Source organism: Propithecus coquereli, unplaced genomic scaffold (genome assembly GCF_000956105.1).
Source record: "Propithecus coquereli isolate 6110/MARCELLA unplaced genomic scaffold, Pcoq_1.0 Scaffold388, whole genome shotgun sequence".
NCBI classification, from domain to species: Eukaryota; Metazoa; Chordata; class Mammalia; order Primates; family Indriidae; genus Propithecus; species Propithecus coquereli.
In genome coordinates this window covers 218,150-233,738 of record NW_012149596.1, presented here as the reverse complement: position 1 = coordinate 233,738, position 15,589 = coordinate 218,150, and the positions used below count along the sequence as shown (strand labels likewise).

At 37.9% G+C, this 15,589-nt stretch overlaps 1 protein-coding gene and 1 pseudogene across 1 annotated transcript in view; one reads left to right on the top strand and one right to left on the bottom strand.

The window, feature by feature from the left end:
• The window catches only part of SLC9A7 (solute carrier family 9, subfamily A (NHE7, cation proton antiporter 7), member 7), a 183,156-nt gene that overhangs the window by 65,059 nt on the left and 102,508 nt on the right, over positions 1–15,589 (top strand). The window lies entirely within an intron of this gene.
• LOC105816790 lies at positions 6,271–6,907 on the bottom strand (annotated as a pseudogene).

The following is a 15,589-nucleotide window of genomic DNA, read 5'->3' as shown; positions in this document are numbered from 1 at the left end:
CTTATTTTGGATATATACCTAACAGTAGGATTGCTGGGTCATATGATAGTTCTGTTTTTAGTTTTTTGAGGAACCTCCATACTGTTTTACATAGTGGTTGCACTAATTTATGTTCCCACCAACAGTGTATGAGGGTTCCCCTTTCTCTACATTCTCACCAGCATTTGTTATTGCCACTCTTTTTGATAAAAGCCATTTTAATGGTGGTGAGATGATATCTCATTATAGTTTTGATTTGCATTTCTCTGATGACTAATGATGTTGAGCATTTTTTCATATACCTGTTGGCCTTTTGTATGTCTCTTTTGAGAAATGTTTATTCAGAGCCTTTGCCCATTTTGTAATCAGATTTGCTCTTTTCCTATTGGGTTGTTTGATCTCCTTATATATTCTAGTTATTAATCTCTTGTTAGATGAGTGGTTTGCAAATATTTTCTACCATTCTTTGGATTGTTTAAGAAACCCACTTTAAATATAAAGACATAGATAGGTCATGCTAAATGAAAGAAGTCACACACAGAAGACCAGCTACTGTGTGATTCCATTTATAACAAATTTTTATAAAAGGCAAATGTATAGAAACAGAAAGTAGATTAATGATTGGCTGGGGTTGGGGATGGAAACAGGTATTAACGGTAAATGGGTACCAGGGATCTTTTTAGGTCAATAGTAGTGATGGTTGCATAACTTGGTAAATTTACTGAAAATCATTAGTATACTTAAATTGAGAGTGAATTTATGGGATGTAAATTATAACTCAATAAAGTTATGTTTTTGAAAAAATGAGCATAGTGATGTGAAACAAATGACTGACCATTTTAGCCATTATTTATAGAATAGTCTTGACCTGAAGGCTTCCAGGTCATTAATAATTCCTCATGTTCCTGCCAGCACAGGGAACATCATGGACCTGTCAGCAATTAAGCAACAAAAGTAATGAAGATTTACATAAGAAAGTGAGTGTGAAATAATGATATTCCTAGATAAACAAAGACTGAAATTTTAAAGTCTGTCCATTTTTGCTTTGTGTGTTTTGGGACTCTGTTTCTAAATGTGTCTGCATTCATAATTTTTATATGTTCTTGATGGCATTATGAAGGGTCTTTCTTTATAATATGTCTTGTCTTAAAGTTTATTTTATCAGATATTAATATAGTTACTCCTGTGCTTTTATGATTAATGTTACCTGGCATATATTTTCCCATCATTTTACTTTCAGCCTATGTGTGTGTGTTCACGTGTGTGTGTTTGTGCGTGCACGTGTGTTTTAATCTATAGCAGTGTTACTCAATTGGGAGCAATTTAGTCCCTCTTGTGACATTTGATGACAACTGGAGAAATTTTTGGTTGTCACAGCTGCATGGTGGGTACTGACATCTAATCAATAAAGGCCATGGATGCTACTAAATAAATAGCCTACAATACACAGGAGCATGCCCACAACAGGGAATTATCCAGCCCCAAATTTCAGTGGTGCCAAGGTTGAGAAACCCTAATCTAAAATGTATCTCTTTTAGACAGCAGATAGTTAAATCTCAGGTTTTTTACCAGTGTGACAATTGTTGCCTTTTGATTGCAGTGTTTAGTCCAGTCATATTTAATGTAATTATTATATAGTTGGATTTATGTTTGTCCTTTTTGTTATTTTCTGTATGTTTCATATAAGTTTTGGTTCTTTGTTATTTTTTCACCACTTCCTCATGTGAGAGAAAGATATACATTTCTAGCATACAACTTTAATTCCTTTTGTTGTTTTTTTCCACTATATGTTTGAGTTATTTTCATAGTGATTGTTCCAGGGATTACAATAGTCATTTTAACTTAGTCTCAATCTACTTTAGTGTGATGCTAATTTAATTCTAGTAAAATATTAAAAGTTTCTTTGATTCTAGCTCCATTATCACATCCTTCCTTCATGCTAGTATCACAAAATATATGTCATCTATATATGTACAGCCCCAACAATATAGCATTATAATTATTGTTTAATCTAATTTTGTCTTTTTAAATGTTTAGAGAAGAGAAAATGTATATATTTATGCAGTTTTTTATAGTTACTCATATTTGTACATTTTATAGTACTCATAATTTCTTTGTATGGATTTGAGTTATCGTACAGCGTCATTTCCTTTAGGCCTGAAAGACTTCCCTTACTATTTCTTGTAAAGTAGATCTGCTAGCAGCAAATTCTTTGCTACAGATAGTAACAAATTATCTTTTAGGTTTATATAATGTGTATATCACCTTTAATAATGTATTATTTAGTATTGTCTATTTTTGCCCTTCTTGAGTCTTTTTTTTTGCAAATACTTATTATTTTTTGAATAGGTAATACATTTATAGGGTCTACATATAAAAGAAAATTTAAAGGGACACATTGAAAAGGTATACCCTACCCATTTTCTCCATTTCTCCTTGACATTGTAGTAACACTTTTGTTGGTTGTCGTTCCAGTGTTTGTTTACATAAATACAAGCCAGTGTAAATATATGTGCTAATTTCCACCTTTTCTCTCACAAAAGGTAGTATACCATGTGTTCTGTACTACACCTCATGTTTCTCATTTAAGTTGTCCTAGAGATGTTTCCATATTAGTACAAAGAGTTGGTCTTCATTCTTTTATTTTATAGGTATTCTATTGTGCAGATGTGCCATAATATAACCCTTTGTTGGTGGGCACTAGGGTTGTTTCCCATCTTATGGTAATCAAACAGTGCTGCAATGGGTAACCTTGAGCATCTTATACATGTATGGGCATATCTGTGGGATAGATTTCTAGGAGTGGGATTGTTGGATTAAAGGGATTGTCGGATTAAGTTGCATTTACAATTTTGGATGATATTGCTAGATTCTTCTCATAAGAGGTCATATCATTTTTTTTACAGTCACCAACAATGTATGAAAGTGTCTGTTTCCCCACATTCTTGCCAACAGTGTGTTATCAAACTTTTGGATTTTTGTCAGTATGGGGGAATGGTGTCTCAGTGCCATTTTAATTTGCATTTCTCTTATAAGTAATGATGAATATCTTTTTAAAAGTTTAAGGGCCGTTCATTTTTTTTTCCTGTGAATTGCCTACTTATTATTCTTTGTCTATTTTTTTCCTATGGGCTCATCTTTTTCTTGAATCTAGGAGCTTTTCGTACATTAGGGAGATTAGCCTTTTATCAGTGATGAGTTGCAAATATTTTTTTCAGTTTTTCTTTTTTTACTTTGCTTATTTATTTTCCCCCTCTTAGAAGTTTGGCATTGTTGCTATTAAGTAGTTAATATTTTCAATTGTTTTTTAAGATATCTGGGCTTCATCATTAGAAAGGTGCTCCCCAGATGGCTACGTAGTTGTCCCTACACCAATGACTAAAAAGTCCATATTGACCCACTGATTCGAGAGGCCTTCTCTATCATATACTAAATACTTATATGTATTTCTGGACTTTTTGTTCTAATCCATTGGTATGATGTCTCTTTTCACAAATGAATACCATAGTACCAATCGTTGTGGCCCTTAGAGTATATTTTAAAATCTGGTAGGGCCAGTGCCTTCTCATTGTTCTTTTTTTACCCCTGAATTTTCCTGGTTCTTGTTTGTTTAGTTTTGCATATGACTCTAGAATCAGTTCTTCTAGTTCCTGTCCAAATGCCCATCGGAATTTTATTGGGCTAGCATTGAATTTATGAATCAATGTCGGAGAATCATTTTTTTTTTTTTTTGAGATAGAGTCTGGCTCTGTTTCCCGGGCTAGGGTGCCGTGGCGTCAGCCTAGCTCACAGCAACCTCAAACTCCTGGGCTCAAGCGATCCTCCTGCCTCAGTCTCCCGAGTAGCTGGGACTACAGGCATGTGCCATCATGCCCAGCTAATTTTTTCTATATATATTTTTAGTTTTCCAGCGAATTTCTTTCTATTCTTAGTAGAGATGGGGTCTTGCTCTTGCTCAGGCTGGTCTCGAACTCCTGACCTTGAGCGATCCTCCCGCCTCGGCCTCCTAGAGTGCTAGAATTACAGGTGTGAGCCACCGTGCCCGGCCGAGAATCATTTTTATGATGCCAATCCTTCCTATTCAGGGACCTCCTGTGTCTTTCCATTGGGTAAAGCATTTTGTGTTCTTCTGGAATGTTTTTGAGTTTTCCTTTAAGTTTTGTATGTTTCTTTAGTTTATTCCCAGATATTTTATATTTTTGTTTCTATCGTAAATAAGGTCTTCTTATCCATTATATCTTTAAACTGTATTGTTGCTCTAGATTTCCTTTATTTTCTTTTTAAAAAAGATTTTGCTTAGCCACATTATTTTTCATTTTCTTTACTCTCATTTTAATAGCCCAGGATATTTCCTGAAAATTGTCAAGTGGTTTTTACTATGTGCTTTGTAATGAAGTATTTTGAAAATTAATGTGAGAAATTGAAATACTGAAAATGGATTAGGATTTCTAGTTTAAATTCTGGTAATGGTGGGTTTATCTTAAGTCCTTGAAGGTAGAGATGATTGAACCCCAGAGTATATTTTGACATTCGTTTAGTGGAGGCTGGTTGAGCACAAATCAGAACTTGAAACCCTAAAAGTTAACAGATTAGCCACTGAATAACTATTTTGGCTAAATGTTGAATGGTGTTAAAAATCAATATTTAGCCAGGACCAAACCAAAATACCATTACTTAGAATGAACCTCTGAGTTAAATAAATCTGAAATTTCGTCCAGAAGTATATAATTACTACATTTTTTTTTTGTGGGCACAGTATAACTCTGTCACCCAGGCTAGAGTTCAGTGTCATCATCACAGCTCACTGAAGCCTCAAACTCCTGGGCTCAAGCGATCCTTTTGCCTTAGCCTCCTGAGTAGCTTGAGACTATTGGTATGTGTTAATGTGTCCAGCTGATTTTTAAATTTTTTGTAGAAACAAGGTCTCACTGTGTTGCCCAGGCTGGTCTCAAACTCCCGGCCTCAATCGATCCTCCCACCTCAGCCTCCCAAATGCTGGGATTACAGGCATGAGCCACTGCACCCAGCCTAATTACTACAATTTTATTAAAAACATCAGGAGTCATATTTTTAAAGTTTGACATTACAAGGCAAGAGATAATTTCTCAGTACCATCAGCTGCTAGATTGCATGTGAGTTCATTAGATTGTATGTGTATGATACCAAAGAGGTAACTAAAAATTAAATGCAACTCTGAAAGTTTGTTTTATGATGTTATAAATGCTAATACACCAAACAATTACACAAGATTAGAATTATGTTATAATCTAATATCTATTATTCTGTTTTGCACTTAAATTTTTAGATATTTGTTGGCTTAACCAGATATGTTATTTTTCCTTATTTAACTGTTGCACCTTCATTTATTAATTCACTCAACAAATATTCACTGTGTATTTACCTATTTTTTTTATATATTCCTTTTTAAAAGCCAGGTTTATTGAGCTAGAGTTTATATACAATTCATTCTTTTTAAATATACAGTTTGATGAGTTTTGACACCGTGTACACTTGTGTAACCATCACCAAAATCAAGATATAGATTTGGTTTTGATTTCTGTCCCCCCAAAAGACTTCATTAACTTTTACGGAACATGCCCCTCTCCTACCCTCAGCTCTTGGCATCTACTAATCTATTTTCTGTATATATAGTTTTGCCTTTTTTACAACTTTGTATAAATGAAATCAGATATTATATAATATTTTGTGTCTAGCTTCTTTTACTTAGCATAATGCTTTTGAGATTTATCCATGTAGTTTGTGTATCAATAGTTTGTTCCCTATTTTATTGCTGGGTAGTAGCCCATAGTATGGATGAATGGATGAATCACAGTTTACTTACACATTCACCATTTATTGAACATTTGGGTTGTTTTCAGTTCTGAGGTATTATAAATAAAGCTGCTATGAACATTTGCTTACACGTCTTTGTGTGGGCATGTGTTTTCATTTCTGTTGGATAAATACCCAACAGTGAGATTTCTGGGTTGCATGGTAAGTGTATGTTTAACTTTATAAAAACCTGGCAACCTTTTTCAAAGGATATGAACATTTTGCATTTATAGCAGCAGTATATAAGATTTCTAATTGTTCCAAATCCTTACCAACTTTTCTTATTTAGGAATTTTTAATTCTAGCCATTCTAGTGTGAAATGGTATCTTATTGCTATTCTAATTTGCATCCGCCTAATAACTAATGATGTTGGACAGCTTTTCTTTTTTCTTTTTTTAAGTGGACAGGAAGTAGGATTCATTGGTGGACAAAAATGAGGGACAGCACAGTGGAAGCCTTCATGAGTGCAGGGCCCACCACTTGTTCAGGGGGCCACAATTGGGGGTGTATTTGACCCCACAGCCATCAGGGATGAGCTGCTTCTCAGCCATCATGTCTTCAAATTCATGCACATTAAACTTGGTAAAGCTCCACTTCTTTGAGATGTGGATCTTCTGGCAGCCAGGGAACTTGAATTTGACTCTGTGTAGGGCCTCAGTCACATGCTCCTTGTTCCGCAGTTTAATGGACATGGATGACTTGGCCAATGTGGACCTGGCCACAGTGCCCTGGGGCTTTCCAAAGGCACTGCGCATACCTGCCTGGAGCCTGTCAGTCCCAGCATGGGACAACATCTTGTTGATGTGGATAACATTGAAGGGTGAAGCCGCACTCGCGTAGGAAAGTCATCTCTTCCACAACTTTTTACCATGTACTTGTTGGCACAAATATGGGCAGCCTTCAGGGCTTCAGAGGAGAGCTGCTCATATTCATCTGACACCACGTGGCTGCAAAGTGGGAACTCGTCCACTTTTGCCTTTTTCCACCCCAGGTCAAAGATGCAAATCTTGGCACAGGGACACCTCAGCAGAAATGAGACTTTGGGTATGGCTTGTTCTTAGTATACCGGTAACACTGGCCGAGGTGATGGCCCATGGCGATACCAGGATCTTAGGTGGCGAGCTTGCAGGTGCGCTTACTCACTGCGCTGAAGGAAAAGAGCCGAACAGCCTTTCTTATGCTTATTTGCCATCCATAGCTTCTTCAGGGAAGCCTGTTTATATTTTTTCCCATTTTTAATTTTTTTGTCCTTCTATTGAGTTGTTTATATTTTTGGGGTACCAATCCTTTATCAGATAAGTGGTTTATAGTATTTTCTATCTGTCTGTGGCTTGTCTTTTCATTTCCTTAACAATGTCTTTTGAATAGTAGAAATTTTAAATTTTAAATCCAGCTTATCAGATTTTTCTTTATGGTTTCTGCTTTTTATGTCCATGTTAATGCATGCTTAATAAGTAAACTATTTTGTATATCAAATTAACAGCTCTCACAGTCATTAATCAGCATTTTATTCTTGTAATAATAAAGATGAACATAATCTCTCATGAGATTCGTAGGATTTCTACACATAAAACACATAAGGCAATTTTTACTCCAACTTACAAATAGACTTAATAAATACAAATGACATGCCTTGTTTATATTACTCAGTTTGTTATGTTGGTTGCATTTGATGACAGCCTATGCCATCTCGTGCTCATTGGTTACTGACGGCTAAGGGATACTAAAAATTATATTGCAGGAGACGTTCAGTTACTTCTGAAGACCACAGATGATTTTTACCTAAGTCAAACTTTGGGCCATCCCTAATTTATATTGGTTGTTTCCTTGTGTTTACTTTGGTATTGCCTATTAAGTACAGATTTCGATCTTTGCATGAAGAGACCCAAGTAAGCTCAATCATGATTTTCACAAGCTTAAGTCATATGTCGAATACTCAAGTATTTGTTGACTACTTGTTGTACAGGGACATAGGCTCTACTCACAAGGATGGCTGTGGGAACACTACGGAGAGGAGGTTATTAAGAAATTTGCTTCATGATCCCTCTGGGGTGTCTTCCTCCTCCTGCAGGAATCGAGAGAGTGGTTTGGATGAGGCTTGTGGCCTTTAACATTTCATGTGTGTAAGGATCACTGACATCCGGATGTTGGGACTTTTAAAACTTCGTAACTTTCCTTCACCATAGCAAAATAATTGTGACCCAGCTTCATTTGTTGCTTAAATGAAGTTAATGTTTTCCTGAGTTTTTAGTATTTAAGAGGCTATGCTGTGGTGCCACGTGATAGGAAGAGGAAATAAAGAAAAGGTTTCTGCCCCCGAGTTGACACTCTGAGTGAAGCACAACTACATACAGTGAGCCAAACGCCAAGGCAGGCTGTGTGGCTGAGTTTAGGGCATGTGGGGATCAGTTGTAGGAGATGAGACAGGAAACAGATTATAGGGGGCCTCAGTTGCCCTTTTGGGGCCTGAGGCTCCATTCTATTAAAAAGGGGGTTGGCATTCATGAGCAAAGGCTTGGGTTGATTTAGGTTTCCCATACTCTGTGTCTTTGAAAACAGTAGAGTTAAGATAATTGGGGGATGTTATGCCTGCCTTGGTTGTTGTATGGAGCTGCCGCTGGGTTGGGGAGCTGTAAATTAGCATGGAGACCTTTAGCATGCCTGAGAGTGGCGTAAAAGATTGGCGGGAAAAGGGGCTGTGGCTTCTTTTCATCAATAAGACCCACAAACATCTTGCCTGTCATCCGTGGCAGTCATATGTGACCTGTGCGGATGAGGGGGCAGAAGAAGCTGTATACTTGGGTAGCTGCTGGGCCTCCTGTTGAGATGAAGCTGCTGTCCCTGAGGTATTCCCCATCCCATATCCTTCTATAAAACTAAGTAAATGTTGTATTAAATGAAAACCTGTTTGTATCTCGGGAGTCTGGTTGCCAGCTTGACCTCATCACTGCAGCTCTGCCGCTGCACTGACGCCTTGGAGTGAAAGGTCAGCATTATGAACTGGCTTTGGGTTGAGGATCGGGGGATCTGAATCAGGGTCAGAGCAATGAGAAGGCGAGAATAGTGAAGAGCATCTGCCGCCACGACAGGCATCGAGACTCCTTTCAGCAGCTCTGGCACATGGGCTGGGGCAGAAGGGAGAATAGAACTCCAATTACAGCTCTGGTGAGCAGTCTGAATGGAGCCAGGGGCTCTTCCTAGTTGTGTAAACATTTTTAAGGTTTTTATTTTAATTTAAAAAAATTTAACAGTGTTTAATATGTGCCAATTACTACTCCAGTCATTTTGTAAATATTAGCTCATTTAATTCCTCATACCAACTCAATACCATTTACAGTTTACTGATGAGAAAATTGAGGCACAGAGAAGTCAAGTGACTTGCCCAAGTCATCTAGCTTAGCAAATGGTGAAGCTGATCTTTGAACCCAGGCAGTCTGGCTCTAGACTTCCTGCTCTGAACACTTCTGATTTCTGAGGCTTCTCATCCCCATTCTTCCTCACAGGGAATGAGTGGAATTAATAGTTTTTAAGATGTTGTTGTTATGACTGAGTCAGAACACTCACACAGATTCCAGCCGCACAGGTGACATCACTGAGCAGTTTCCAGGGAGCACGGATTCCTTATGCTGTGCATAGGTGAAGATAGTACCTGCCCTTTGACTTATACCCCTGTCCTTCTACCATGGAGGGCCTATGTGATGATTTTAGAACCTCATATCACATCTGTTGACCCCCTCTGCTACTGAGACAGCCCCTTCTCCCAAATTCTTGGAGTCAGAGGTGTATTTTCCCCTCCTCTTGGCATCCTTGGCAGGGTTCATGGCTTTGATACTCCTGCAGTGTCCTACTTTGCCTCTTCATAGGGGAGTGAGTGAGTTTGCTTTGGGAGGAAACCAAGGTGAGATATGAGCAATGAGGGTTGAGACATTGCTTTGTCTTGATGTTTTTCCTTTTTTTGGAAGAAATCTCATTGTCAGTACACGGGCTGCCCCACCCAGGCACGTTAGTTATAGCAAACGAAGCAAATTATTCCTTTTCCAAGATGAGCCTATAATACATAAATTATTATATTACCACTTACATTAAGTCTACCAGTTATATGTGGTGGCGATTGTATTTTATCCATCTTTCCTTTGCTAGGTAGGGAGATCAGCTATAGTTTTTTCATCATGATTTTCATTCCTTGCTACAAAACGGTGATTTGGTTTCTAGGTCAGCATTGTAAGCAGCCTAATGCTTCATCACAGCATGCCAGCTCCTCACACTGCTGGCTGAGCAGAGACTGCTGAAATAGATTGATCAAGTTGTTGGTTTTTTCATTGTCATATTTTGCACCGAGTGAAGCATGACACATCCCACTCTGTGACAGAAGCTGTGAGTGACAATTGGTTTCATGTGGTGGCCTAAAATGGCAAAATGTTACCTGCTTACTAAGGAAGAATCTTCTGGAGGTTTTCCCTGGACCTCTGCTTTGAGCCCACAGTAGAACTTGTGTACCGCATCTAATAAATTGTCATCTCAGTGTTATTAATACAATGACCTCCAGGCGCAAAGAAGGAATAACTGTCATATAAAATTTTAGAGTTCTCAAATCACCTATTTAATGTTATTTTTAAGCATCCATCTCTCATCTGGTTACTTTCTTTAATACTCCAGTTCTTTATGTGTAATACTGAAATTAAACCTCATAAATGGAATTATTAAAAGTCTTTCCTTTCTTGGGATACTTCACTTAGTAGAATGCGTTCCAGCTCTATCCAGGAGTATACAAGAGATGCTATATCACCATTGTTTCTTAAAGCTGAATAGTACTCCATGATATACATATACCACGTTTTATTAATCCACTGATCAACACATAAGTGCACATATTAGAATAACATCTATTGGATGTCGGGCAGGGGGGAAGGAGCAGGGGTGAGGAGGGGACGGGTATATGCACAAACAATGAGTGTGATGTGCACCTCCCGAGGGATGGACACACTTGAAACTCGGACTTGGGGGGGGGCAAGGGCAACATGCGTAACCTAAACATCTGTACTCCCATAATATGCTGAAATAAAAAAAAATGAAAAAAAATAAATTCAAATCACACACACACAAAAGTCTTTCCTTGCCTCATGGAATTTTAGTTTTTACAAATAACCTTAGAAAAATTCAGGTAACTAAGGTTTGCGGGGGAACCAGTGCTTACTTGTACATGAAGTCATCTCTGTCACTCTTTATTCTCCATTTTTCTGTAAATCACTCTATTAGCTAGATTAACAAACATCATCACAGAAACAAGATTTTTTTTTAAAGCTATAGATCACTGCATTTATATCTATAAAAAGCCATAATCAAGCAGGCATTTCTCCCTTATTAGGAGGACTTGAATAGGTATTTAAACATTAAGGCAGTGACGATTCTAAAACATAATGAAACTCTAAGGTAAGGCTTTATGTTTATTTTGAAACACATATTCATAGGCTACTCATATCTGGAACACCTTTGCATTTTGGGGCAAATGCTATTAAGGCTCTTGTTGACCCTAGTATCCAGTACCTCCTCCTTTCATAAGAAACCAGAGGCAGAATTTTCTTAGAGCCCAGGATCATCAAAATAGCTTTTTGATTTATCAACCTTTGCCATTAAAATAGGAAACCCGTGTTTGTTCTAGTGTTTGTGCATTTAATAGTTCAAACCTTGAAGTTATATGTTTATTGAGGATGTAGGAAGCAAAATGAAAAGAAAAAGTATCTTGCTACTGAATGCTGCTGCCTTCATTAACTGGACTTACCAAAATACATAATTATCTTTTCCCTTCATTTATTTATTTATGGGCTACTCTTCCCTACTCACTCTAGATGGCAAGGATTATAGAGGCAAAGCCCTTGATGCCTTCTTCATGATTGCTTAGATGTTGGTTGTACGAGAGTCCCTGTAGCCTTTGGTGGGTTAGTGGTGATGCATGGCTGGGAGGGTCTTTTCTCAACCCTGGGCCTTCACTTTGGAAGCTGTGCTGTGTTGTGATTAATTATAATAACTTAAAAGCATGCAGCATCTGAAGATGACCCCATGGGAAATTGAATTTTGAAGCAAACTTATTTATTCTTAGAAGCTTAATGGGTGGATTGGAAAAGCAAAGGAATCATTTGCTTCTAGTTTTGGAAGCCAGAGAAACCAGAGGATGAGGGGCGTGCCCTTTTCCCTCTGTCTCCTATTCTCTGGCAGCTCTAATTTCCATTCAGGATAATGTGACCAAAGGGAATTATTTGCATCTTTGAAAATTCCACTCTTCTTCTGGATGATAGGAGTAGAACAGTAGAAACAAATCTTATGTGTTCTCTGCCATGCTGGAGAATTATTTAAAAAGTCTCTTTCTGGCAATTCTCATTAAATGATTTAATTTTAGAAGTGGAAAGAACCTTATCTATTGGAGCACTTGAATCTCAACAGACTGGTATATTAAACTTTATTAATAATAAGAATTATTTCTTGGAATTTTATAAGATCAATTCAAATCAAATTATATCTTTAGATAGGATCATAAAGATAATCACAGTCAGAAAAAATATTTTAAAATAATTATTAATATCATTATACGTATATGGACCAGCAGTGATCATTGTGTGGGAATGCTGATTTGAAGTCATTTGTTCACTCCATTTGTTCTTAAGTTTGGATTTTCTTGTACCAGGAGACTTAACTTTAACATCCACTCATATGATGCTTTATCACTTTTTTGAGAGGTTTTGCTCTAGGCATTCAGGATATAGTCTTGGCAGTCTAAAAATGTAGGTTGTTTTGCTTTGATATATCATCTCAGAGATCCCCAGGGTTTATTTGGATACTAGGCTCCATCAGCTGGGGCCCCCTTCTTTTCTCTGCCAATGCAGCGAGGGAGATCTTGAAGGACAATATTGCCAGGTAAAGGAAAGGGCAGCAAGGTGTATGTGGGGAATTCTAAGGAGTTGAATGTGACAAGCATTTATATGTGGGTGCAGATGGTGTTAGGGAGTGAAATTGGAGAGGTAGCAGATGCCAGGTCTTTGTGGGCCTTGGATTTTTTTTTTCCATGGATGATGAAGTTGCTCAAGAATTTTAAGCAGAGCCATGGCATGACAAGCCTCCTTTGAGATTCAAAGAAATTAGTCTGGTGGCTGTTGGAGAATGGATGATTAGGGAACCAGGTGGAATGCAGGGAAGATAGTTAAATTATTGCAGAAAGTCCAGGCAGGAAGCCAGAACCAGAGTAATGATAGTAAGGAGAAGAGGGGACCGGGAAGAATGCTTGAGAAGTAGAGTTGGCAGGACTGGGAAAGGACAGCATGTCAGGGTGACGAGGTTCTACAGTTTACCAGCTATGTGATCTTAGGCAAGTTATTTACTCCTGAAGATCCAGTTTTCTTAACTGTAAAGTGATGTTAATAACCCCTACCTCATAAAGTCGCGGGTGAAAATTAAGAGCTAATATTTTAAGTAAAATCCTTAGTACAAAGTGGGTGCTCAATAAATATTTCTTACACTGCACTGGTGTTCTCTTAACATACTAAAATGTGCTTTTTTCTGTTTTGGGCACATTACTTAGAGTAATAGGAAGAAGCAAAAAACATTGAGGGTAGTATATTGGGGTAGAGTAAAAATAACTACCTAATATGAGTAAAATTGAAAAGGAAGATGCTATATTTGGATGTTTTACAGTTACAAAAAAAAAAAAAAACCCACAGAAATAACCAGTGTCTTTTCACTTCTCCAAAATGGTTTAAAATCTTGAAGTTAATTACAGGAGAGAAGAAAACCCCCCTAATAATACCAGAATCACTAATATAATAGTATGGTCTCTGAAAATGTTGAACTGGAGGAAAATTGGTATTTCTGGAGTGGTCAGGTTTTCATGGATATCCCGTTGTGGGGAGGACCCCCATGTTGACATGAACCTGGGGCAGTAACGTGACCCTCTGCAGGAAAAACTTTTAATATTAAGTTTTCTGCTTATTAAAGGTCAATCAAGAATCATTCTAGAGAAGCCTTGTGCATTTTCTATATAACTGGTTGTTAAAGATGTTACCCTTTCTTGCTAATTGACCCTCAGATAAGAGCTCATCTGACAGCTTTGTTTTAGAATTTAGAATTAAGCAAACATTTATTTCTCTAAACTGGTTTATTTCCTTTTTTCAGATGATGAGAATTAAATGGCACACAATGTTTCCTTTTTGTTTCAGTTGTCAAGAAACTGAGAATACCATGTAATACTTGGTTACAGTAGCAGAAAGTCTAGGAGAACCATGAATTTACTTCCTTCTTCTATATTATAGTTCAGTATTGTCAGTTTCTGTTTTAGTTGACTTGCTGGGGCACATTAAAGGCTTCACAAAACAACCTGAGTGTACCTGAGACTGATCCCTATAATTTGAGATTTGACTAATTTAACATTTCCCCTGATGTGATTCAAACATTTTGTAAACGTAGTGTGTTTAAAAGACCCAGGTGCCTGGCAGCAGGGGCATGGTTTAATAAATCGTGGTATATTTATGTACCACACTTAGAATTTTGATCTTAAATTCTAAAGCAAATCTGTCACTGAGCCCTTATAAAAGGCAGTGTACAATACACAACTGAACAGCAGTGAACAGGCATGAATTTGTATGCTTCAACATGAGAAGCTCTCAAAAACCATAATATGGAGTGAAAAAATAAAAATCCACTTAGTTAATGTGGCATAAAATGCCACTTGTCCCCCAGTAACTGCTTTCCATTTCTTCCGTAGTAGTAGAATCTTAGGATAAATGACCTCCCAGAAAGACGACTTTATTTTCTTGCCTCTCTCTTACAGCCAGATGTGACCATGTGACCAAGTACTTGGCCAATAGGATGTGAGTGGAAGTAGTGTGTGTAATTTAGAGGCTGTGTCCTTAAAGGGAAAGGGAGTGCCTTCCCTTGTCCTTTTCTCATTTCCTTCTGCCTGACACGTGGGCCTGGTGGCGAGGGCAACACCCTGTAGGTGGTAGAGCTGGCAGATTGTGGATCGGGGGAGCCACCTTTTCATCCCAGGAATACTTACGCTCTGACTGTTCTGCAAGGGAAAAATCAACTTCTGTCTTGTTGAAGCCACTGTTATTTTGATCTTTGTTCCAGCAGCCACACCTGCTTTCTAATTCTATATGATACTATTTATGCAAGTTAAAAAAAGCAAAAGAATATTATATATTTATGGATGTGTCTATTTAGTAACCCCTGGGCTGGATACAGACTAGAATGAATGATGGTTGCCTGAGAGGTAGAAGGGAGGGAATGGGACTAGGAAAGGAGAGGATACAACCTACTTTCTGTGCAGTGCCCAGCCAGCCGTGTCAAAGTAGGACAGTGAATTCAATGATGAATGATGAAGAATCTGTATGTTTGAGATTTTTGTGATTCGTTTATGCCAAGGTGTTTTCTGATGGCTCTTAACAGTGACTTTTACCCAATACGAAGTTGTTGAATTAGAGAAAATAGTGGATCACCCTTAAAACCAACATGGAAGACAAAGCCATAGTTGTCATTACAGGAGTGAGCTGTGAAATAGAACTGGGAAAACAGATGCTATTGCAATTTGATGTTAAGGCCTGTGGCACAGGTGTTACCGGCAGGTTGCAAGAAGCCACACAGAGAGCATGCACCTTGGCCCAGCCTCTAGACAATGACACTGCCAGCTCAAAAGCCGAAATTGTCAGCAGCCTGGGTGACTCTGTCTGTCAGGAGCAGGCTCACATTAATCAGGCTCAGGGAGCCTGAACCTAAACCAGAGTGCCAGTT